We start from the raw sequence: 743 nt of genomic DNA, 5'->3' as shown, positions 1-743 counted from the left end.
AATCCCCAGCAAGCACATGGTGGCTCCCAACCATCGGTAATGGGATGAGGCCTTCTTCTGGTGTGTCTGAAGATAGTTACAGTGTACTCATAGACACAAAATAAATAATTCTGGAAAAGAAGAGGAAATAACTTTAAAAAAAAAGAAAGGAGGCTGACTGGTCGACCTTCCTTCCCTCCCTCCCTTCCTTCCTTCCCTCCTCCCTCCCTCCCTCCCTCCCTCAGGTTCGTACCTAGGAACTCATGCACACACAACCACACCCCCCCCACACATATATTTAATATTCAATATTTATAAAAAATACGACTGGAGAGATGGTGAGAACAATGGAAAGCAGAGAACTATTCAGCTGACCAATTGATACCTTCAGTTTGCTTATAATGGAAGGGACAACTGGCCGACCCTCCCCTGTCACACACACACACAGAGAGAGAGAGAGAGAGAGAGAGAGAGAGAGAGAGAGAGAGAGAGAGAGAGAGAGAGAGAGAGAATTGAATGTAAACCAAAGGGGGGGGGCGGAAACATAGTACTGGGGTTGGGGATTTAGCTCAGTCGGTCAGTGGTAGAGTGCTTGCCTAGCTAGCAAGCGCAAGGCCCTGGGTTCGGTCCCCCAGCTCCGAAAAAAAAGAGAAAGAAACAAAGACAAAAAAATCATAGTACTGCAAGTACCAGTCACTGCTTTGTATGTAAGGCATAGGACAACTAGTCGACCTCGTTTTCCAACTGGTCGATATATAATATAT

The sequence above is a fragment of the Rattus norvegicus genome, unplaced genomic scaffold (genome assembly GCF_021556685.1).
Source record: "Rattus norvegicus strain SHRSP/BbbUtx unplaced genomic scaffold, alternate assembly SHRSP_T2T unassigned-0000179, whole genome shotgun sequence".
In the NCBI taxonomy this organism is placed as follows: domain Eukaryota; kingdom Metazoa; phylum Chordata; class Mammalia; order Rodentia; family Muridae; genus Rattus; species Rattus norvegicus.
The sequence above is the reverse complement of the archived record's forward strand: the minus strand, read 5'-3'. Positions refer to the sequence as shown.